This window comes from Quercus lobata, chromosome 5 (assembly GCF_001633185.2).
Source record: "Quercus lobata isolate SW786 chromosome 5, ValleyOak3.0 Primary Assembly, whole genome shotgun sequence".
NCBI lineage: Eukaryota > Viridiplantae > Streptophyta > Magnoliopsida > Fagales > Fagaceae > Quercus > Quercus lobata.
Window position 1 is genome coordinate 7,872,159 of NC_044908.1, and position 7,512 is coordinate 7,879,670.

Consider the following 7,512-nt stretch of genomic DNA (forward strand, 5'->3'; position numbering starts at 1 on the left):
GGTGGGTTCTAGTTAACTCAACTGGTAAAATCTCTGATGATTGAATAAGAGATCTAAGGTTCAATATCCGCTTACACAAAAAATCGATTGGTGTCTTGATTTGATGACAAAGAGCTATTATTAGAAGTGAACGTTATAGGCTAAAACTCTCTCTCAAAAAAAAAAAAAAAAATGCACACGTGGCAGAAAATTGGACTCCAATTAAAATCCAATTGGATTTGGACTTTTTGTTTTTTACACTTAATAATTTAGTTGGTACAAAATCTAAATTAAATGAGAAAACAGGCGCAAAATTGAGAATCCAATTGAAATTTAATTAGATTATCTTTAAGTTTTGTCTATTGATATATATATATATATATATATATATATAGATAGATAAAAGCAATCTTAGGTTTTATCCTTAAAAAAAAAAAAAAAGAAGGTAATCTTAGGTTTAATTTAAGAACTTACTTGTCAGGAATGGACAAAATGTTACTCCTATATCTTTTTGGGTTGACATATATCCTGTGTTATCAAAAAAAAAAAAAAAAAAGTCCTGTATTAAGTGACAATTAGGAATTATTATTTTCTTCCTTTTTCCATAAGTTCCAAGGATATTGGCGACTAATCTAGTGTAAAGTCAATAAAATTAAATTATAAAGAAATGGTGAAAAATTCTAGGAGTTATCGTGAGGAAATGAAACAAATTAGAAAAAAAAAAAAGGAAAAGAAAAAAAGAGGTGTTTTAAAATCACTTTAAATTCATCTCGAGCCTAACAAAAGAAAAAAAATAGTACACGAGTGATTAGATATATATATATATATATATATATATTTATTTATTTATAAACATGAGTAATTATAAAAAAGGATTAAGAGCTTGTTTGGATAGGCCAAAAACTAAGTGATATCACTCAGTTTTCATGATCCATTATATATCACTCAATTTTTATGATCCATCATATATCACTCAATTTTCATGATCCATCATCCAAAACTCATGAGTCTCACAAATGAAATAGTGTTTGACTTGGTTTTTAAACATTTATTTCTATCACTCAAAATCTCAAAAATTTGTTGAGTTTGGAGGATGGAAAACAGAAACTAGAGCCATTTAGTTTAGACATGACTTAGTTTTCATAACACAATACTCATAACTCATAATTCTAACTCAAATCTCATGACTCATAACCCAAGCCGCACTATCACTCAAAAATTCCAAAATTGTTGTTTAGTTACAAAACTCAATCACATATTAACTTTTAAGATTACTTTTAGCAAAAAATTTTATTGTTTTCAAAAGTTGAAAACTGAAGGGTTGTTTGGTTTTGTAATTTTCCATCCTTCGTAATTCTGTTTTTATCACTCATACCTCAAAATTAGTGGATCCCATAGTTTAATAGTGTGTTTAGATGCGTTTTTCAGTTTTTGTTTTCATCATTCAAATATCTGATTTTAAAACAATTGGTTATGAAAATTGAAAATAAATTTGAGGTGTTTTCAAAAAGTCATCAAAACTGAATTTTCATGGCTTTATGGTAAATAAACACACATACATAGGTCCCACGGTCAGAGAAAAGTCACGCGGGCGCTGCTTTCGACAAATCTCTTCAACGGCTCTCTTCACATAAAGCAGATCACACTTCCTTAGAAGCCTCTGCCTGCCCTCACCCATTCACGCACGCAGTCACCGATCTCCTGCTCAGGCAACCCGCGCCGCTGGGTCACGATCACGCCGTTCTTCACGCGCCAAAGGCACCGATCTCCCCCCCCTCCACCTCTTTCTTCAGTTTTTTCACAGAAATCGGAAGGTATTTTATACATTTGAGCTGTTTTACACATCTGATTTGTGTGTGTGTGGGTGTTATTTCGCATCTTTTAGATCTATTTCAACCCGTGGTCGAAGGTTTTCCTCTCTGTTTTTTTTTTATTTTTTTTTATTTTTGGGTTTTCGTTTCCTCGGGTTGAGGGTTTTGAGAAGTTCTTGAGGGAGAGTGAGATTGTGCAGATGTGTGAATGGATTGGTGATTTTCTTCTCCATCCTTCCTGACTCCACCGTCGGCATCATCATCTCAATCTCAGACCCATTTTAATCTCCAAAATCAAGCAACCAACTTCTCAATCAGAACAATACCCACAAAACAGAACCACAAATTTCACTAGAAAACTTAATGGATCTATGAAAAATCATGCCTTGGGGTTTTTCAGTAAAGAAATAAAAAAGACATTAACATAGACAATATACTCACATGGGCTTCACTGTAGTTGATCACATTAGCTAAACAGGGCAGCAACACACGTGAGACAGAGTGACCCCATAACCAGACATGATGTTTCTTGAAATGGGTCTTCTTGGGTTTGTGTTTTCATTAAAACAGCATATGAGAATTGGTGGATTCGGGCTAGTGTGAGTGTGATTGTGTGAGAGATGGGTCTTGCTATTTTTCTAGACAGGTTTTTTTTATTTATTTTTTATTTATATATATATTTATTATTATTTTATTTATTATTTATTTATTTAATTTTTGATCTGGTGGTGTATCATAAATAAGTATGGATGGAGATTTGAATTTGGGGTGATGACTGATGAGCTGCTTTAGGTGGTGTTAAATTGTGGGGTTTTCAAATGGGTTTTCCACTATTGCTGCTGCATATTTTGAGGGTTGGAAAATGGCTTTTCGGCACTAAATTGGAATTTTTATTGATGAGAGTTTTTGTTGTATGTACTTCTTTGGTTGCACTTTGGCACTGTGACTGTGGTGGTGGTGGTGGTGAAGAGTCTTAACTTAAACTTGAGGGGATGTAGGACCTTCTAATCAGTTTGTGTGACAGTCACATTATGCGAAGCAGTGGTCTGTTATAAATTGTATAAATGATGACAATTGTAATAACACTAGTAATATGATGATGATGATGACAAGTTCCATTACTCTATTCAAATATTGGGAGATGACAACACATCTTTGTTACTTAACTATGTTCCTTATGTTGCTACTCAGTCAATTGGTGTTTTGACTTGATTTTAAAGAGGAGACACCATTGGTACAAATCCTATCATATCTTTGAAATGAATGTTAGCAATGTGTTCTATGAGCCGGCACACACACTTAAGCACATCTTATTTAGTATCACACATGATGGTCTAATGGGACTATGGAGTATGGAAGCACTCTCTCTCTCTCTCTCTCTCTCTCTCTTCTTTGCATAAGATTTTTTGTGTTGATGTTGGCTATGTGATTGCATTACTGATGCAGATTGAGATTATCAATGACGATGATGATGATCAATGCTGGTATATTTGATGTTTTCTATTTGGTGCCAAATGGAGTCTTTGAACCTTGTATGCTTTGAGATGTTCAGTTGATCATTTATGTGTATTTGGCTTTCCATTGAATGGATTGTTGAAAGAACCAAAATGCTAGCTTAACATGCTACATAATTTCAAGATCAATTCTGTCCAATCTGTCTTCTTCCCTCCGAAGGAAAGATTTTGTGGCCCATTGACCTTGAACTTGAAGCAAAAGAACCAAAATGCTTGCTTTACATTAGTGATAACATAGATTCGATGTAATTAATCTATGTCAGTGTGATTCTTATATATATTTGTCCAAAGATGAAGGACTTAATAAAATTCCTTTTATTAGCGTATGATACTTTTTGGCATATAATTCCAAATATGAAAAACTTCATATAATTCATTTTATAAGCATATAAGTATTTGATCATATGATCAGCCCCCTGCCCCCTATCCCCTGCCCCTGCCTGATAAGTAGTCCAACACTTTCATTTCAATAATTTTCCATGATATAATTACTTCTATACAATCACACCCACACCCCCTTAGCTTGCAGTCTCAACTAAAGATGAGATGGTTTACACCTCATGCTTTTATTCCACAGTATACCAGTAAAGGATCCAAGCGGTCCATTCATAAAGCTATTAATATACATATATATATTAACACATACAAACCATTCAAATTCAAAATCCCATTTTTATTTTTTCACTCAAATTCAAAATTCCCTTCTCTCTCTCAAACACCAACGGTCGAATACCACTGTTCTCTCTCTCTTACGAACACCAACACCACCACCACCACCACCACTCTCTCTCACAAACACCACCACCATTCTCTCTCTCTCACACCTAAGCCCTAAAAGAATCTCAGACTCTGTGCAATTTCTCTCACAGATACAGACTGACAGACATATTTCTCTCTCTCGACCACGATGGCTCTGCAACCAACCATGGCTTTTAAGGGCCCTATGCTGCCTAACACCTTAAGGGTGTCCAACATTGATGAGGGTGTCTTTGAAGAAGATCTACACCGTCATCGATGTCGGACACCCTTAAGGTGTTAGGCGGCATAGGGCCCTTAATCCTTAAAAAGCCATGGTTGGTTGCAGAGCCATCGTGGTGGAGTGAGAGAAATATGTCTATCTACACCCTCATCGATGTCGGACACCCTTAAGGTGTTAGGCGGCATAGGGCCCTTAAAAAGCCATGGTTGGTTGTAGAGCCATCGTGGTGGAGTGAGAGAAATATGTCTGTCAGTCTGCATCTGTGAGAGAAATTGCACAGAGTCTGAGATTCTTTCAGGGCCTAGGTGTGAGAGAGAGAGAATGGTGGTGGTGTTTGTGAGAGAGAGTGGTGGTGGTGGTGGTGGTGGTGTTGGTGTTTGTAAGAGAGAGAGAACAGTGGTATTCGACCGTTGGTGTTTGAGAGAGAGAAGGGAATTTTGAATTTGAGTGAAAAAATAAAAATGGGATTTTGAATTTGAATGGTTTGTATATGTTAATATATATGTATATTAATAGCTTTATGAATGGACCGCTTGGATCCTTTACTGGTATACTGTGGAATAAAAGGGTGAGGTGTAAACTATCTCATCTTTAGTTGAGACTGCAAGCTAGGGGGGGTGTGGGTGTGATTGTATAGAAGTAATTATATCATGGAAAATTATTGAAATGAAAGTGTTGGACTACTTATCAGGCAGGGGCGGGGGATAGGGGGCAGGGGGCTGATCATGTGATCAAATGCTTATATGCTTATAAAATGAATTATATGAAGTTTTTCACATTTGGAATTATATGCCAAACAGTATCATACGCTAATAAAAGGAATTTTATTAAGTCCTTCATCTTTGGACAAATATATATAAGAACCACACTGACATAGATTAATTACATTGAATCTATGTTAACACAGCAGAAGCACACAAACTACAGCTCAAGCACACAAACTTTTTAAGCAGAGCAGCTGATGCGGCAAAAGCAGAGCACTAAATGCATATGGCAAGGGCAAGAAAATGAGAATCACTCACCATGGTACTACGTTGGCATGCTTGCAGAAGCCACTTGTCAGCAGTTCCATGCAGGTTGGATGCACACCCTTCAACTGTTGGCATGCTTGCAGGAGCCACTTGTTTGGGCCAGGTTTATATGTGGACATTGGGCTAGCAACCTCAGTTTCTTTCTGTGTTAAACATGACTGCTGTTGCATCTTGATTGCTTGTATACTACGTAAATGTTTGCTTTTGTTTATCTTGGCAAATAGTTGTAAAAATTATGAACCACGTGTGCATTTTTTTGTGTTCGGACCTTAAATGTGCTTTACTTATGAAGTCACTAAGATACACCCAAGATGTAGGTTGAGATAGATGCTAAATTTTTTACAAGTAACATAAGAATTTCTGTAATGGAATTTGGAAATGGAAAGGCAACTACTGATTCGTTTACTTATGCATTACTATGGTTAGAAGTGAATTAGTGTGCACTAGAACCATTTCTTTATCAGATATGTCAACAATTAGGTATAAATGAATCATTAGGTAATAATGCTGATTTTTTTAACGTGAATATTTAATTTTTGTCGAAGTTGTTGCTGTACTTGCAATGTATATGTTTTTTGTCATAGACCAATGCACATTGATTTGACTTTAGACTAATGTTAGAATGAACTTCAGTTAGATAAGTTAATGACCAACATTTGTTGAAGCTAATATATGCTTCCCTCAACCGCCCTCCTGAAATTGTTATGAATCAGCATTTCATGGTTCTTTTTTCCTTTATTAAATATGGGTAACATTTCAGTTTACAATTCTACTGAAGGTTCTGTATACTTGAGAAGACTTGATGAGGTTGTACATGTTCTAGGATCCCTTGGTTCCATTGAATTGGAATAAAAGAATGCACATGACTTTATTTGGTCTATGTGACTCTCTCTTCATGTTGGGTTGTCTGCTTTGGGCAGGACAATATAATTGCTTGGTTTGGCTCTTGTAAAATGTCATTCGACTCTAGCTGTGTCTTCCTGGTTACATGCTCTTACACCCTAGAAATATTTGACACATGTTGAGTTTCATAGATTCATATGATGTCAGCTGATTCAGAATTGTTGAATCCTTGATTCTGTTTTGATTGCAAATGAATACTTGGATAGTAGGCTTCAAGAAAAAGTTCTTGGGGTACTTTGTAAAATTGAATTAGAAAAAGCGTGGGATCATGTGAATTGGTATTTTCTTCTTATATAGCGCAGTTGTGGATTTGGGGAACAGTTGTTGAACTGTATATATTCCTGTATTTCTTCTGTTCGGTTTTTGGTGCTTGTGAATGGAACTTTGAGTGGCTTTTTTGCAAGCCCTCGGGGGTTCCAGCAAGGGGATCTGCTATCTCCACTTCTTTTGTTTTTGTAGTGGAAGCACTGAGTAGAATGCACTCCAGGTCAGTGGAAGGTGGCCATTTATTCGGGTTCTCAATTAAGCGAACATTGATACGATGAAGATTTCTTTTTGATAGGTAAAAATTAATTATTTTTTTTTGATAGGTAATACGATGAAGATTTCTCATTAGCTATTCACAGACAATACACTCATTATGTGTGATGCACCAGTTCAAATGAGTTACCATCGTTGCACCCTTTTTCTTTTTGGAAAGAGTCTCTAGGTTAAAAATAAATTTTGGCAAATCCCAATGGTCCCAATGGGAGAGATAGAGGATATGGGTGCTCTAGCAGATATTCTTGGTTGTAAAGTTTTGAACCTACCTTTGAAATATTTCGTCTTCTATTTAGGAGCTTGTTTTAAAGTGTTAGCTATTAAGCACATATTCTTGAATGTATGGAGAAGTAGTTGGGAGGGTGGAAGAGGAATTTATCTTTCGAAAGGGGGAGGGCTCTATTTTTAGTATGCTTTCCAATCTCCGTATATATTTTATGTCCTAATTCCCTTTGATGGCTAGTGTGGCATATCGTATGGAGAAATTCAGTGGGATTTCCGATGGGATGGTGTGGTGGATGAATTTAAATTTCATCTTGTTAATTGGGATTCATGGGTTATCCCCTTTAGGAGGGAGGATTGGGGATTTGGCGTTTGATGATCTTCAGCCAAGCCTTGTTAGGGAAATGGCTATGGGATTTTGGAGTGGAGACAAATCTTTTCTTGGTGGGCTATTGCTACCTGTATGGGCTCTAACATGGGTGGCTGGTGCACAACTTTTGTGAGAGCGACCTATGGAGTGAGTCTTTGGAAGT

General features: G+C 36.2%; 1 long non-coding RNA gene across 1 annotated transcript; it reads left to right on the forward strand.

Annotated features, from left to right (window-relative positions):
* Window positions 1–1,059: 1,059 nt before the first annotated feature.
* On the forward strand, window positions 1,060–3,376 carry LOC115989388. Its single transcript, XR_004091908.1, has 2 exons — window positions 1,060–1,793; window positions 3,237–3,376. It is a non-coding gene; the product is annotated as an uncharacterized LOC115989388 (long non-coding RNA).
* The last annotated feature ends 4,136 nt before the right edge of the window (window positions 3,377–7,512 follow it).